The sequence below is a fragment of the Acyrthosiphon pisum genome, chromosome A1 (genome assembly GCF_005508785.2).
Source record: "Acyrthosiphon pisum isolate AL4f chromosome A1, pea_aphid_22Mar2018_4r6ur, whole genome shotgun sequence".
NCBI classification, from domain to species: Eukaryota; Metazoa; Arthropoda; class Insecta; order Hemiptera; family Aphididae; genus Acyrthosiphon; species Acyrthosiphon pisum.
Genome location: NC_042494.1, coordinates 138,977,587 through 138,996,104, shown reverse-complemented (window position 1 = coordinate 138,996,104; position 18,518 = coordinate 138,977,587).

Genomic DNA, 18,518 nt, shown 5'->3' with positions numbered 1-18,518 from the left:
ACCAGACATTATCGTTTTGAATATTCATTTAAGGTCCACGCGAATGTACAATCATTATACGATTTCATATAGATGTATATTCGTAATAATTTGTGTCGCGCGACTTATAATATTTTGAGCATTAACTTTGTTTTTTTTTTAAATTGAAATGCGTTTAACATATGGCCATTTTTTACAGGAATTTGTTAGGTGCCGTTGGTTTAATGATAATCGATGGTTGTCAACGTATATAGTGACGTATTGTAGGTATCTATATCGACGTTATGAGACGGAGTATAACGAAGATGGCGTGTGATTTCGGTATACTTTAAATTTTCATAACGATTGCGTGACTTGACTCTCGCACGGGTCGCCGTTTAGGATGGAAATCTGCCACCGACTTTATATACTATTATTATTATTAACGCATAATATGTATACTGTCGTAATATATATATATATTATATAGCGAGTCCGGCCGCTGGATGCGCGCACCGTGTGGTGTTTGTTATGCGTTTTCGAACTTAAATATATGATCAAAACGGCGTCCGTCGTTGGTGGAGGTGGTGTTGGAGGTAGAGGGGAGGACAGAGACCACCCACAATGGTATTATATAGGTTGCAGTGACGGTCGGGCCGGTCGCGACGCCGCCGTGGCGACGCAATAATAATAATAATAATAATAATATGATGATCATTCCAAGCGTGGATCGGAGGGGAGGGGACCGATGCGCGATCAGTATACAGGGCAGATAGAGTTGTATTTCCCGACGCGGGAAATCGGTAAAACACAGCGCAGTGGTCCGCGTGGTTTTTCCGTCGAAGGAAACTAAACGATAAAAAGACGACAGTGTAGGTGAACGAAACGACGAGTGAAACTCACACACCGAACAATATGACAACGCGCGCTCCGTATAATATTTAATAATACTTTACGTGTTATATGTGGGACGATGACACCTATCATCGCGGTCCAAGGTCGAATGCGTCGCGGAGAGACTCGCGAGAGTGTTTTGATTGGTCGCATACGACGACGACGACGACGATATAACAATAACAAATACGGTAGCGTCATATTTCCAAAGGATAATAATTATTTTTAACAATATATTTGCGTGTCACGAAAACGATAAACGACCCCCATACATTATTACAACAGGCCGAACCTTAAAGCGAGTGCAGGTGCAGATAAATAGAGCGATAGACCATATTATTATATTTTGTATACTTAAATAAATTATATGCATATGATAAAATTCAGATGTTTTAAATACACTCGAAGAGTCGAACACCATTTTTTAAATACTTGAGATTTTGTACTACTTAAGAATGATCCTGTGACGATAAGAAATGCTGTTTTTCAAATAGGAACCTCCCATTTTTCACGTCTTTTAATTATTCAGCAGATTTTTTTTAATTTTGATGTAGGTATCTAAATCAAAATTTGAACGAGGAGATTCTTAGCTATATAATTTTGTGTAGGTACTAAGGATAATATTATTATATTTATCGTGATGGGTTAAGTAGATAATTTGGGCGTTAGACGATTTAAAGCTTTTTCCGAGGCATCCAGTTATCTTCTAAACATATACGAAAAAACCGAATATTCAATAAAAAAAATTATTTTTTAGGACCTTCTGTTATATACGGTGATAAATATAAGGGAAATCGCTCAGACGCCTGAAAAATAGTTGATAAATTAAAATTAGGTTTAAAATTCTATAAATTAATGAATTAAAGATAACAACAGTCTTGAGAGTATTCAGCTGTTGTCTTAATCTAGCACTATATGAGTATAATCATTAATCATAGCAGCGGCGCTTTTGAAATGTAAACACGTGAAAATATTTGAAAACCTAAATGCTACCTAATTTGGTAAAAATTCAATTTCCTCGGAAGAACGATTAATGGTGACACACTGACACTATAAGGTAAGTTGTTATAATATTCTATTAGGTATTTTAAAACTATAAAAAATACACTTGCATATACATTTTATAAAGATTTCAAAAAATAACAAATTATAGACCAAAACTTTTAGCAAGACGTATTTAATTAAGTTAAATTGCAGCGACGTGGAATTGAGATTTTGATCTAAAACGTTATTTTGAAGGCTCACGGATTATGTATCACGTATATAGGACACAGTGTAAGGTGCTACATTATGCTAACTGCTTAAATTATCAGGTGATCACCCATTCTAGAACAAGCAACCGGTGCGTGATCGTCCCGAGTGGTGAAAAGACGGGGCAGTTACCCCTCGATTTTTAATTATGTTTGCTCAAACATTATCTACCATGGCCGCATTAGATATCAAATGTTTAAATAATTAATTGTTGCACACTAAATCTTATTTTATTCTAGTTTGATATACCCACTAGCTCACTTGGCAATAACTCGCTAGTGACTACGCAATAATATTAATGAACTAGCCTGCTGCCCGACCTTCCTCCGGAGGAAGAAATTATTTTTTTATAATTTAATTTAAAAACATATGACTATTTTTTGGCTATACAAATAATATAATATAATTACATATTGTAGTTATTGTTATTATTAATTTCTGGAAATTATAATATATCCTACATTTTGAATTCAACCACTGGAGTGGTACATTTCAGAAAGCTCTGAAATAAAATAATATGTCATAATATAATCTATATTTCAATTTATACTATTACCATATTTTTTACAGTTAAATCCATTTTCATACATAAAATAATAGATAAAACAATCAAGTAAATATAATATGCGTTACATAAATAATTATATTAATTTATTATTCAAAACAACATAATAACTATTTAATTTAACCATACACATAACATTATCCATTTATTTTATTACAAAATTACCTGATAAATATTATATTCATCAAATAATAAGTGGGTAGGTAGTAAAACGAGATTACAACGTTTAAATCGCGTTCAAGTTTATACAACTTCTATTAGCCATTAGGCACATTATATTGTATATAATCAAACAATAATACCTAATCGAAACGTAAGATTTTATATGTTAGTCATTAATTTATTGTTATATTATATAACATATATGTATAATATACGCTTGTTGTTTACTTTGTTATATTATTTAGCTTTCGATCAATTCAAAAAACATTTTACGAGTTTATTTTTAATAATTATTGTTTTTATTTTGAGATTCTGTCTAAGATTGTTCGATTTATACAGACACGTTTATTTGTCCGTGTTGTCCGTTATTATGATATGTATACATAATATAATAGTTGGTATATAATATGCTATATACACAAACACTCGAGATTTACGACAAGAAACTATCATATGTCTCAGTTTAAGAAGATTTCCTTTATTTTACAAGATAGTAAAACAAGAACAGTATTTTATTTTAACGATCCCATGAAAAAAAAAAGATCGGGTCGATAATAGTAGGCAGTGTGAAACCAGACGAACATTTATTTTTTTCCAGTAAGAAAATTTCATAATTGATAAAATATACGACGACTCAAAAATATATAATACATTTCTATTATATATAATATATTATAGGACAATTTCACAACGTAGGTAGGTACATGTCGTGTTTTATCTCTAAACAATTAGCGCAACTGTTTGATAGTGCACGCGCTGGAAGGTACCTCATTAATTGTATGTATAAAGTTTTCTTAAAACGAATAATATTTTTTCGTTATCGGAACTTCAAAAAAAGTTATTTAAGTTTAAAAAACACAAATAATAATGGATTTTGAAACAATAAGAACTTTTTTCGTATAAGTGATAACAATAAAATGTCAAATGTCTCCTTTATATGTGGTGAAAATGTCGTTTCTTAGTTATGACTGTAACCTTTTCGGTTCTTTGCCGCACAAAACAGTTTTTTCTATGCCGCACGTGTATAAGACGGAGACAACAAATGCGGGTGAAACGTCCTCTTAACAAAAAAATGATCTATGAACGAGGCAGAAGTATTTGATTATCTTGTTACATTATCAGTGTACCTGGCGTTTTGTTTTTTATCAGTTGACTTTTAAAAATAATTTACGATTTACGAGTCATAATATGACATACAATAGTTTGCATTTTTAACCTTTTATTCACATAATCGTGTTATGATCTATAAACAACGAGTCAGTATAATATTTAATATTATTATGTTTTTTTTTTTAATATTTCATTAGATTGAGTAGAATATTTTCCGCTTTGTGTGTTATTTTAGCGCAAGAGACAGTAAAACCAGTTTTCTTACATCCCTATAGGTATACTTTCAAGACTGTGGTTACAATAATAATATAGTTCAACACCGGTTCATATCGAAGACGTATATCATAACAGCTATTGTTGTTTATTTCAAATTTTTGTTCTAAGAACGAAGCATTAATTATTTATTTTTATTATAACCAAAAAAATAAAAGGCTTAATTAAAAGTATTAAAAGTATTCTCATACTGCATAAGACAGATGTAAACTAAAAAAATCTTTTGACAAGACATTCGTGCACGAATACAATATACAATATTGCTGCTATTTTTCAATAATATGTATTTTAGGTGAAAACTAATTTTAGTAGGTATAACGGTGAGTTTCATTTTTTACTCCAATTGAAAATCGTATTATATAAAGTACCTAAAACGAAAATAGTTTGAAAGATCATAAACTATTAAAATAACACTAGTATATAATATTATAATAACGATAAATGTATTATACTCCATTAAAATGAGTCAATCAAAAATAATATATTATATTATTATTATAATAATATAATGATCGATCGTGATAACCGCGCGTTATAGGTATACCTAGGTACAATTATTAATTATTATTACCACAATACCACCTACCTATATGACATTACATCATATCATAGCGCTTGTAAATAAATAATAATAATATGCCTACCTACACACGTGTTAAGACCAATAGAAATGAGAATAAATTAATATTATCAAAAACGCTGACGTCCGAAATATTGCCGTGCAGCTCAATGACGCCTGGCTAGCACCTGCAGAGTATGGAGTACAGTTTTTTTATTGAAAAAAAATTGTTTCGCAACTTCGCCACATTATTATTGCTGCTGTACGTTTTACGATTTTGACGTAATATTATAATTTATAATATTATTATACTATATCATCAGTTTTATTCATCAATGGACTGCACGTCCTACGGAATACCTCGAAAACGATCGATCGCCGACCGACACACTTCACACGCAGACCATAATATTATATTATTAGTAGGTAGGTATAACACACGTTACACCACGATAATAATATTATCGTATTATCGTTTTAACATACAAGCATAATCACTTTAGCGTCTCCGACCTATGCAGGTGGTGCACCTATAATAATAAAAATAATAATAATTAATAATCATAGGCGTGTCCTGCAGACCTTCGACGTAGAGGGTGCAACCTATTGGGTACCTAGGGGAGGGGGAGCCAGGGGTTTAGCCCCTTTTTTGAACAATTTTTGTTATTCTCAAATTCGTCATGATCTTAATTTTATACCTATCTAATATAAGCTAAAAAAAATTGGCTCTGTTTCAGATGTTATATAACAGATGTCAGTAACCAAAATAAAATTGATGAAGGAAAATAAAATGTATAAATAATATGTAATAAATAGATAATTGATGAGTACTACGCACAATACTAACATTTTAAATCCCATTTTATAACATATACTTCGAAGTTAGAACTGTCTACGATCCATTTAAACCAAAGGTATAATTGAAACTGTGTTTTACGGTTTATATTTTTTTGTATATTTGAATTTAAAAATATATTATTAGAACTTAACATGATATTAAAATACAAATTATATACAATATACCTACCAAGAAATTAATTTCGTATACATTTTGACGAGCACAAAAATTATTTTTTTAAACAATATTGTTTATAATATATAATGTATTTTTGATAAATTTTTATTTTTAACATTTTTTCTTGGTATTATATCTATATTTTGTTTTACATCATAATTTTTAAAATTCTAATAATTTATATTTTTAATGGCAAAGAAACTAAAAAATATTAACTGAAAAAAACATTTTTAACCATAAACCTTTGGTCTGAATAGATCATAGATAGGACCTTGTCCTATAATAATAATTATTATTTTAAGTCTGTTAAACATTGGTAAGAAAATGTCAGTATCGGTGTGGTTTGTCAACCGACACACTTCACGCAGACCATATACAGTGAAACCTCCCCTAACGGACACCTCCAAATAGCGAATACCTCCCAATATATAGCCGATATTTTCTCGGGAACCAACAATATAAACCCTCTTCAATCTGAAACCTCTGTACAGTGGATGCATCAAAATAATGAAAAAAAAAATTGAGAGTGACCGGTATTTAGAGGTTTCACCGTATCAATAATACAGGACACGCTGCACAACAACAATATTAATATCGTACTTATCGTTTTAACGTGGATGAATTTTAGCGTCTCCGGAATTTTTGCAGCGCACCTATTATAATATTTATAATATTAAGTGATGACGTGTGCGCAGTGATCGAGTTATTTGTCCACGTCAGCGATTAGGTACATTCGATGAGTTTTTCATTTTAAACACGTAATGCGCGTAATATAGTAGGTACCTATATGGATTACGTGGTGCTACTGGATGGGTTTGTCTAGGATTCGATGGCCATTATATATTAACGAGCTATGCCTGGGTCTACGCGAAAGTCTGGATAAACGCCATGATGGAATCATATTATATTTGATATTTTTATGATATTATGTGAATGGAAATAATACAATATATTATATTCTACCCATACGAGAGAAGAGACAACAGTTCGAGATCAAACGATCGCGCGTCGTTTATAATATTATGTCAACGCCTCATGTTATCATAATATATAATATACATAATTCATTATAAATCAGACTATACGGACTTTATATTTATATATTATATATATATATAGAGCGTCGGAGGAATAAAAAAAAAATATATAAATATTTATGATAATAATTTATGTGTGACAACTCGAAAAGTGTTCAATTACTCACATAGTATATGTGTATAAAATGAATTACTAATTTTCAAATACTTTAAAAATTATCTTTGGTTTATATATTTTAATATTTAGCACGTAAAATAAAAATATAAATTGAGAATATAATATTATATTAGTATACTATATTTTATATTTAATCAACCATCAAACAGATACTAAGTTTCATAAAAGAAATACAAATTGAAAATGTATTTTAAACAGTTCATAATATTATATAATAATAAAGTTTTTGAAAATTAGAAATCATTATTCTTAAAATAGTCTGCCAAATAATTGAACTTAGCTTGGTGACTTTAAATGATGGCAGACTAAATTATTATTATAATGTATTCATTATAGTATGGTGTTTAAATTTGTAACTTAGTCGCCAAGCTAAGTTTGATCATTTAGCAGACTATTTTCAAATAAATGATATATCTATAGTTCAAAGATATAGTTAATTAACTATACAATTATATCAAAACTTTTAGAACCTTTTTATTTTTTATACGGAGTTTTTGGCGGAGTGTTTTTGTTGATATTTCATTATTTCGGGATCATATTAGTTTTACAATTATGTTATTTTTCTGTTTCTTTAAAATTATTTTATAAAATAAGTTTATATGTTTATAAATGGTTACCATTGGTTGCAGATTATAATAGGAATAGTAGAAATTAGTTTATTTTGTTTGTATATTATAGGTGCTGTCTTGGGTAGTCTCATGCTGTCTGCAGGGAATATTATCTAATTAAATGTTGAAAATACACTACAACAATTTCTAGTTAAATTGGCTACAACTCTGTTGATATTGTTCAAAATTATTTGAAAAATACATCACGCACATCTACGTGAAATTTCCAATAGGTAATTGTATTTTCAAACTTCATTATTTAACTATTAATTTGCTAGGCTTTCTCGAGTAATTTTTTTTTTGAATCGCGTTGCTTCCTGTGATTACACCAAGCAAGTTTTCGCGTGTTGTATTGCCTATATGTGAATTTCAAGGCACTCTTTCCTTTTTATACTTAACGTGACCCTGCCGGGACGTTGGACATTCGAAGGAAAATCAAACGCTTTGACAAAGAAAACAGTCGAGTATTTTAAAGTTCCACCAAATGATGCGGTGTAAAATATATACTATACAAATATTAACGTAAAACCTCAAAAGCGGTTCAGTTCAATTATAAGATAAACAAAATATTTTAATAAAAAATTTGAAAGTATTTGAAAGTATCCATAAAATATAAATTTTTTAAGTATTTGTATATTTTGTACTACGATACTTATTATTCCGAGTATTCAAATACGAATTTTAAATACTTTTCAAAATAAGTATCGTTTCTGTACTTAGATACTTTTAAAAAGTAACTTGTACAATACTGTGACGTGACTCATCGAGTCCTAAAAAACTATTAACACTGCTGTAACCGTCCACATTATACCTGGGCCCATATAATGTAGTTGTAATAGGTATAACGATAGATTGTAATTATTGCTACAAACGAGCACACAAATCTCCATAATCATTGAAACATACGTAGGTACCTATGTGGCTATTTAATAATAATGTAAAACCGAATAAATAAGTACCTACCGCAAAACTTTTTTATTTGCTACTACACACTTCATATTATTTGCTTTTTGCATAATATAGTGTGTGCTACAACAGCACACAATTTTAGTTAACTTAATACTTTATTCATTTACTGTACGTCTAATTCTAATCACTAAAATATTTTTAAATAATAGGTATACCTATAGCGTGTAAAACCGAATAAAAGTACTTACTGCATACTTTTTAATTTGATACTATTTGCTTTTTGTATAATATAGTGTGTGCTAGAACACACAATTTTAGTCCCTGGCGTGTGCTTTTATTCGATCTGCGTCAGTGATTATACATCTGATCGGTTTTTCGCTTTAAATACATTTTAATGACGCACATATAATATGATATGGGTTACGCCCGGTGCTACCGGATGGCCGTTATTGACAATAGCTGTTGGGTCTGCGAGAGCGTCTGGATAAACGCGATATCAGATTCATTAAAATTAATGGATGAACCGCATACGAGAGAAGATAAAAAAAAAAATTGAGATCGTTTAAATACCATAAGCCATAATGTTCCCCATATAAAAATATGATATAATATAATATGACTAGGACTATATATATATATATATATGGACTATATAGATCGGTGCCGGATAAAAAAAAAAATATAGATATATTTGTTACGATTGTAATAAATTTACGTGCAACAACTATCGCACCGCATTATTAAACTGTCATCTTCACTTGTTGAATTCCAATAAGCCACATCATCGTGGACCCATCCATATGATTATTTTATGCCTTGGCCCACATAAGCGTATCACTGACAAGACGAAATTTACATATTTCCATCCCATGTCTGTCGGTATTGTTGTTGGTAACCGTACGTATACCATGTCAGGACAACCGCGGTACATTCGGTTGAGGACTGCGCCCGGGAAATTTTCTTAACGCAGCCGGTTAAAGGGCTACCAACACTCAACGCCTGTAATATAGGGTTATCGACAAATCGTATAATTATCGCTCCCAACAGGCACACAGATCGCACAGACATAACATTACGTACCTATCGTGTGGCTTTATGTAACAATAATAATAATAATAATAATAATAATAACCGTTTAATACCGCGTGCGATGTGTATTCGTCGCGCAGACTACTTGCGCTGAGAAGCCGATGCAGCAGTTATTACTGCCGCGTTTTTTTCTTTTTCGTCTCGTTGTTTTTTCCGTGCACGAATGAGTACTCACACACATACACACACGCGCGCGCGCGCGGAGAGTAAAAGAAAAAAAATATAATAATAGACCGTAATAATAATATAATATGTCCCACGGACAAGTGAACAACAACAACAATCCGGCGGAGACGCGTAATGTCTTCATTGCGGTCGGCGTCTGCTCCCCCCCTCCTCTTCGTCTATACCTATACGTCGTATAATGGTTACTATAATAGTGGTTAGTGGTATAATTATTGTTATATTGTTGCCCGATTCCGGTCTTCCCGCAGCGGCGATTATTTTTTGTGCCGCGACGGCGGACGGCGCGTCGTCGGTATAATAGGTATCATGATACCGGTATTATTATTCTATATACGGGGTGATCGATTTTGGTCCGAACAATTATTTTGAGTAAATTTTGTGTGCTTTTACTCGGTTGGGAATTTACTTCGAATTAGTGTACACCTCCTACGCCTTCACAACAATATGTTTTCGCAAAAAAATTATAAAAATCAAAATGTATGACCGAAAATCAGCGTGGGCCGCCTAACTTCTGCGACGGAGCTTCATCGCTACCACCGTACCAGTATTATTATTATTATTATTATTTCTTTTTACGGAGTATGAAAATTTTCCTGATAGATTTCTGGTGATTTTATTCGGCATGGACTACTCCGACGAAGTCTGCTCGCTCAACGATACGTTTTTGGAAAAAATAATAAAATTTCCAATCGCAGTTATTGCGCTTCAGATTGTAACTCAATTTTACACGTCATGACCAGCGGTGTGGCTCATCAGATGGATCACCCTGTGAGTGTAAACCTCTTGCGCGTATTACCTATATATGTAGAACTTATTATACGTATATTATAATATGTATACATTTAATGTTCGTCTTTATGAAATAAATTTATAACACACAGTCGTGCGCGGGGCACTGCGATTGCAGTAGGTATGCGTCATAATATAATATTATCTTCTTCGTATTATTATTATTATACGTACTGTATGTAGGCGCAAACGTATAATTTTCGGGGTTGGAATTCTCCGGGAAAACAAAACGTGGAGCGTGTGTGGATATATACAACACAATTATTGAGATGCCTAACATCTATACACACACACACACACACACACACACACACACATACACATTATCATCGTGACTCGCTCTACGCGCAGTTTTCACGATCGAAATGTGAACGAGCGTACGTGATTTTATGGATTTTAGAGTTTTTGACCGTTTGTGGCAAGACATGACTATATTTTGTCGGGTCGATACGTCAAAACGACGTACTGTTTATAGGCAGGTACAGTGTAAATCGATTGATCGTATTTAATGTGTGATAGGTATAATAATATATGATATACGATTTACCTATTATTTGTTTATCGTGCCGAAATGGCGAAATTCCCCATAATTCCGTCATCTCTGATGTACTTGCACGCCGAAGCTTTTATTTATTTATTTAAATAAACGCCTACCATATACGCGGGCTCAGTGTTTTCAAATACTATAAATATAACTAAAATTAGTGCACACGCTATAACAATATATTAAGTGTCATATAAAAGAAAGAATTACATTATATAGCTGTACAACAACGGTATAGATTAGTTCACAAAATAATAGAATCAAAACTTAGAAAATAATATTATGAGATATAATATTAGTAACGTACATCAAAATAAATGACTTAATATTATACTGGTTTACTCCTGCTGTTATGAGTCTCTGTTTTTATAGGTGGGAATAGAGTAGGTATACGTCGTCATTATCTATTAAAAAAAAACGATGATCAACAATTTTTACCGTGTGAATTGAATAGAATTTAATTGCATCTGCGCGCTCGATAAAACCGTTTACTCTATACCCAATACCCATATATATTATGTAATAAACTGTGCAGCTAAAATATTACATTAATATATTAAGTCTATAGACTGAAATAATTGTTTGATTTTCATAATAATTGTTTAGGCATATCACACGATTTCATTGTAGAAGTAAGTACCTATACTTTTACGTCATCAAGTACCTAAAATCTAAACATATACTTGAAACTTTATTTTACAGAAACCATGTAAAGATAAAATAATGGGTACATGAAGATGAATAATAATATAATGTATGAACGTATGAAATGTATGTAGTGAAGAAAATGCAGGTAATTACAATCGAAACGACTCTCATATTACGCATATATAGGTAGGTACGTCATGTTACAATCGAATAAGCGAATATCACAAAATATTATGAAAAACCTGACTATAGATATAATAATATGAGCATGGGAATATTTATTTTATGGCAGTGACCGCAGTTAGGTCGGTCGAAAATTCCAAAGAGCCATGATATGCGACACAGTAAGTCCTAACAAATCATAATAATATTATGTACGTATATTAATCGATGGGTCCTACTGTGAGAAAATTATACTTTTATACGCATAAATATTATTATTAATTATATAGGCTCCGTATAAAACAGCTGTGATTGGTTTAAAATTTAAATTTAGCAGGCCGTATAATATTATAGAATTGCCCAGCGATTCGACGCGACAGACCATTATACAAACCAATGGATAAGTAATAATATGACGTTTATGGTTTATAATACTATTAATTACCTGTCCAAAACACGGTGGAAAAGTGAGAATATTAGAAATATATAATATTCAAATATTGTGATTTTTCATGACTCACGGCGGCTTATATTTTAAATCACTGCTATAATTATTATTAGTGTTTATACCGTTAAACGATTTAAAATTGCTCAGTACTTGTAACCTGTGTCGAAATAAACTCAGCTCGTTTATCGTCCAGTGTTCGAGTTATTTAGCCATATAATTATGACGAGAAGAAAATAACGTGTCACCTACAGCCTATATTAATGACAAAGTTTTGCATGTGTGTAGTATGCGGTTGTTGACCAAAATATTTGATGACAACAGTGAGACGGCATAACATGTGTCGTAAAAATAAATTAGGAAACTAAAATAATCGTTTGACTCAGACACGCCAGGACCGATTGGTGTATAAATACTTAACTCATTAAGAATGGAAACGTATAGTTTCGTTTTAATGCTGGTTTTGCATAATTTAATCCATAAATTATTTTTAGTATTTCAGATGAGAAACACCTGTTTGTTAGATATATGCGGTTGGATATTATGTTGGTCAGTGCAATTTCATAGCTATACGAATGGTAGTATAGTAAAAGTAGAGTTACTACTTATTAAAAAATAATTTTTCAGATGATATTTATTATTTATTTTTATTTTTAAATGCATAATAAAATGCATATAATATATTACAAGTTACAGATTTGATTATTTATCATACAAGCAATATTGTTTACACCTACTATATATAATATTAATTGTGTATATTTGTAACTGCGTTATTATACCATAATTGCAATAATACTAGACTTAATATTATTACTTTTATAGATTATGCATTGATCTTGAAGGAGTCACGTGTGTATTGATGAGGAGAATACATTTTTTTAGATGGCTATAGGTATCATAATAATATGATGATGGTTCTTAAAAACATTTTGTTAATAATATTTTAAAAAGTCTTTAGGTTTTTTAAACAAACAAAAAAAAACTAATTCAAAATCACCTGCTCAAGAAATTACAATAAACATTGGTGGTTTTAATGTATTGAAAATAATAAATAGTTGTATCACCACTCGATACTCTATAAATATTGTGAAATGGTAGATGTAAAAAAGAAATATTAGAATTAGTAAATATGGGTTTTAAGTGTGCTTAAAATGTCTGACTTTCGAAATTTGAATAAATGCATTATTAAACTATGGGGGCCAAAGGGGAGCAATGATTGCATGATTGGTGATCACACTATTGTTACTACTTAGGTACTACCTATATATTTTACTGAATAATCATTAAAATAAAAGATTATAAAAACTAGATTAATGTGCGTTAATTGATTTCAAACTCAAAACTATTTTTACACATAAAACAAGCATAAGGTACGTACGTATATTTATATTTGTATATAGAACTATTAAAAGAGATATTAATATCATATAATATACTATACAATATTATGATATTATATATTATATATATTTTCCGGACGTGCAATATCCAATAGACAACGAAATTATTTGGTTGGTTAACTAAAATATGTGAACATCTTGAGTGTTCATGAAAATAATACAACCAGTATTTGTGATTAAAATACAATAGTGTTGTACAACATGATACGTAAAAAAATATGGCATCCAAATAATCTTAGAAATATTATTTAGCTACCCAGTGTGTTACGGGTTGTTACAGGCACGGCTATTATATTTATGTACGAAGTGTAGATTATACAATATTATAACACACGGACCCCATGTAGTGATGGTATTCACACACTGCAGCGTATATCTTTTCGAAGATAACCCATTTAATCTTGGTTCAAAATAATCACAATTATTACGACTGATATTAGTATCTACTCCGAAAATTCGAGACAATTGATTTCGAAAACATATATAAATATTAATCACTTGCAGTCAATACATCTTATATTTAGGTCCATTTCGTTCTACACAACATTAGTGAATCGCGCTAATACGATAAACTGTTATAAAAGACTTCAAGAGTTTTGCAACACTTTACACTAATTCGACATCCGTCTGTCTAAATAGTTTGTCCTGCCCGGCGTTGCCTGCGACAAAAATTTGTTAGGTTTCTTATAAATTGATTTGTAAAAAAAAATGTTATATCATATACCTTATCTACAATTTAGAATTGTAATATTGGCAATTGAAAGTAATAAGCTGTAACGGGGACGCAGTGTATCATTTATACGTTATTTTTCCAGTTCCCCGATGCAGATCCATCCCCACCACACTGAATGTTGATAATCTTTCAATCGGCAAAAATATGTTGTTCAAATAATGGCAACCCTAAAAATAAACAAAAAAAATTCTTTTTCCGTGAGGTAAAAAAAATGCATGTATGACCTCCCTTTTAGCTACCTATATAGGTATAGGAATTTAAAAGATAAACTATAAACGCTCTCTAAATATCAAAGAATCAATTAGTTTAACTTTTCATTGAAAATGGATAGGTAGTTTTTGAGTCTACAGTAGCTTCCGAGATAATATACTGACCAAATATCAAAATTTTAAGTAAAAATTATTATATCTGATCAATTATATAATAAATTATAATATATTATAATCTATGCCAACTATTTTTAAAGAAAAGGAATACTAATTTCTACTAGTTTACTTCTATTAATATTATTAAAAAATGCAACCAATTATATACAAACATTTTCCAATTTTCCTCTCCGTAAAAACCGTCCTCATTTGGACTATTAAAAATATATTTTTTTTTAATGAGACTAATCGGTTCAAGTGTTCTCAAGTGATACGGTTACCAACGGACGGCATTTTATTTTACTATATACATAGATAATATTATATTTAACGAATAAAGTCAAATAGTTTCGATAAACCATCATAAAACCATGTATATTGTAGATATTATACATAATAATAAATAATTATCATCCACTATAGATTATAAATAATTAAATGTTTGATAAGTTTCACACAAATTATTTTTTACAACGTGATAGTTGTTTATAATCCTTTTTGGTAATCATTAATTATTGTCCACTTAGTTTATTCTAAATAATGTTTCATGTATGTAAGCAAATAAACATATACTTATATAGGTACGAGTACATTGCAGTGGATTATAATATCAGTTTAGTGTTTACTATTGTGAATAATATAATACCATAATATGTATGTAAACAAAACAAACATATACACTGCAGTGGTTTATAATATTAATACGGTCTTCTATCCAGAACACTATGGACTTCAACCACCGGTGCAGTAAGTGTATAGTGTATAGTGTATACACTTACTCGTATTGTTGAAAAAATAAAATAAAATAATCAATATTGCTCGGCAGTAAAATTTTATCTCTCAGACTCGAGATCTGACATTTGCTTATCAATATCCAATATAATGAAAGAATAAACTCAAATAATTTCAATAAACCATCATATTAACATATTATGTGTATATTGTATATACAGAGTGATTTTTTCAGCATGCTTTTCAGCATTTTTCAGCATTTTCAGCATTTTTTCAAATTCTGATTTTTAGAATTTTTGAATACCGACCTAAATACGTAGAGACCATATTTTTAAAATTCTGATACTTATTGTACCACGCCATTTTTTGTATCCTGTGACGATTCAAACTTCTATTTTTCAAATGAGAATCCCCCTTTTTTATTGAAAATTGTTTAGTGGATGATTTTCTTGAATATTTTGATGAATGTATTTAAATCAAAATAATAAGCAGTATGCTATCTATTGTTTATACTAAGGATAAAAATCAATAAAACTACATTTTGTAATATTATACTATATATTTATTATACTAGGATCATTTTTACAAATTATTTATATTGATATATCAATAGTAATTACTAACTTTTTCCAATTATTTATTGTCCATATCAACTTAACCCATTGCCATAGCTTAGTACACAAACTACAAAGTTATATAACTCAACAACTACATTCTCAGATTTTGAATTAGATATATCAAAATAAAATTGTTAAAAAAATATCTGCTTAACGATTAAATATGAAAAAAGGAGTGTTAAAAAAACATATTTACCTATTTTAAAAACAGAAGTTTGTATAATTACCACATTATCATCCTTAAGTAGTACAAACAATTTAAAAGTTCTAAATATGGTGTGCAAGTGCCTATTTAAAAATTTATAAATCAGAATTTGAATATATGCATAGTTTAAGCATAGAAATAGCCAATAGGGTGATCATTCTTAAAGAATCATCCAGTATATAATCTGACAAGGATTCAATAATTAATAAGTTAAACAAAAATTATCTTTTACAACGTGATAATTGTAAAGCTTATTTATTTTTTATAATATTTATAACTTTTAAAAGAAGTTTTATTAAAAGTAACACACATTAATACATAAATTACATTTTATTTCCGTGGTCATTTTCTTCAGAAGGAAAACAAAAAAAGCACAAACTATCAACGCAGTTATATCCGCTTATATTCGATGAGGATTTTTTCACTCGGTTTATTATTGCAAATTATAGAATACCATATATGTACGTAAACAAAACAAACATAATAATATAGGGTTATAATATAACATATTATTATAAAATTGTCTTCGATCGAGAACACTGCGTGTAGACGGCAACCCGGTGGTATATAAGTGTATATATAATATTATATAATCAAAATAGCTCGGCAGTAAAATCGTATCTCTCTGCAGACTCGGATATCTGACAATGTAATTTGTTAATGGACAAACAGACCATAACACGAGGCTGAGCCGTGAAACTCGCATATAATAAATATTGCTCTTTTCGTTGCCGAGTAAAAGTCGTACGCAGTCGGGGAAACACATTCGGGTGGGGTCAAACTGGTGTGTTGTATCTTAAGATATTATTACGTTGTGTACATGTATGTAATTTTCGGTCTAGGCCCATATTAACGACTGTCCATAAAACAGACAGTTGTACTGCATACCATATATATATATAAGCAGTCATAGAACAGATGGCCGTATATCGGATTGACAGATTTATAAAATATAATTTTTAACGTTCCCGATTTATTTTTCTGGCGACTGTTTCTGTATTATATGACTGAGCATTTTTATTTACTTAAAATTATTTTTATTAAATCGTCGAGTCGTATAGCAAAATACAATAATTGCCAGGACGCGTATCACAACTACTATTAATACGCACGGAATCTTGAACTCTCTAGACTTTCGATAGCTGAAATTCCATCGGACAAAAATATACGGTGAATTTTCGAGGTGTGTTAATCGGGAAGGCTCTGTGGTAGACGTCATATTCATTATATTTTTACCATCCTCCCACCCCATAAATAAAACAGAACATTTTTTAATTCATAATCTCTATTTTTTTATTAGGTATACACTAGTATAATTTGGAGGATGTGACGAGTCGATAATATTAACGTCATTGTATATAGTTTAATATACCCATGATGCGACTATATTATTATGCAGCTATGCGTATTCTGGAAACGAGACAGCTGCAGATATTCAGGGAGGAAAAAAACGGGAATACAATATTGAATCCCGTTCAAAAACATTACCCAAAAGACATATAATAATAAAGTACAATGTATAGTAATATAACGATTAAAGAGAAAAATATTTCTCTTAGAAGTGCAGCTGATTGCACGGGAAAAACACACACACGTGGAAAAAATATTCAGACGTCGTTTGGCTTGTAAAATAACATGATATATTATGTGCTGCAAAAATATATTCTAACATATTATGTGACTTGTTAATGACAAGTAAAAATGTCGGTTCGGGGCCACTTATTAGGTATTATGTCTAAAGGTTCACATTAGTACTATGGTCGTAGGTATATGTGGCTGTGTCGATGGAACAGATTTCCGAATTTCACACTGACGTAAACAAATTAACCCGTGAAGAGGAAATATAACAGATGGCCCAACGAGACCACTATAATATATATATTATAAGAGAGTTGTAGGTACTATCGTCCTACGCACCGGCAGCCACTAAAATATAAAAAGGTTTGTGTGTATACATAATGTAATCCTCGCTGTCACCGAGTTTTATAGACCATTTCTCACGGTTCGTCCCAAAAATACTGTAGGTACCAATTATATTATTATACAATATATCCGAACTTTGTTCGTTTGGTTTATGCGAG